Source organism: Bison bison, unplaced genomic scaffold, assembly GCF_000754665.1.
Source record: "Bison bison bison isolate TAMUID 2011002044 unplaced genomic scaffold, Bison_UMD1.0 scf7180017864304, whole genome shotgun sequence".
Classification (NCBI taxonomy): Eukaryota; Metazoa; Chordata; class Mammalia; order Artiodactyla; family Bovidae; genus Bison; species Bison bison.
Genome location: NW_011494876.1, coordinates 15,749,111 through 15,749,914, shown reverse-complemented (window position 1 = coordinate 15,749,914; position 804 = coordinate 15,749,111). Strand labels below are relative to the sequence as shown.

At 56.7% G+C, this 804-nt stretch overlaps 1 protein-coding gene across 1 annotated transcript in view; it reads right to left on the bottom strand.

Annotated features, from left to right (window-relative positions):
• Positions 1 to 804, bottom strand: part of MON1A (MON1 secretory trafficking family member A) — an 11,340-nt gene that overhangs the window by 648 nt on the left and 9,888 nt on the right.

The window sequence follows — 804 nt, the reverse complement described above, 5'->3', positions numbered from 1 at the left end:
CATCCCACCCACCGCCAAGCCACTGTCTCCTCCCTGCTGAAGACTGCCCAGAACAGGGGTGGGCGTGGGGTGGGGTGGGGTAGAGCCCTGGGACTGCAGCCCTCTTCTCCCCTCGCCCCCAAGTTCATGGCAGCTTTGGGGAACCTCCCTCTGGAGAAGCCAATCTGAGTTTAGGTGTCCTAGAGAGAGTGAGGAGAAGGCAATGGCACCCCACTCCAGTACTCTTGCCTGGAAAATCCCATGGACAGAGGAACCTGGTGGGCTGCAGTCCATGGGGTCGCTAGGAGTCAGACGCGACTGAGCGACTTCACTTTCACTTTTCCCTTTCATGCATTGGAGAAGGAAATGGCAACCCACTCCAGTGTTCTTGCGTGGAGAGTCCCAGTGACGGCGGACCCTGGTGGGCTGCCGTCTATGGGGTCGCACAGAGTCGGACATGACTGAAGCGACTTAGCAACTTAGCAGAGAGAGTGATAGGACGGGAGGAGAACTGAGTTGGGAACCCCCCGGATCAAAAAGGGGGTAACAGGAGGATAGAATAGGCCTCATCAGCCCCAGGCTTTCTGTTGGAGGAAGTGGAGGAGTCCTTCCTGCCGGCTGGACCAAATTGACCCCTAAGGCAGAGTAGCTCCAGGGCCAGCAACCCAGGAGACCTCGGTGAAAGCTTCCTTCCCTGGGTGAATTGGATATTTCAAGGCCTTTTGGGAAATGAATGAAGTAGAGAGGTCTAGGTTGATGGGGAGTAGGGTGATAGGGGGTGGGGTTCCCTAGGGTCAGAGTCAGACAGACACATTAAGTCGGCTC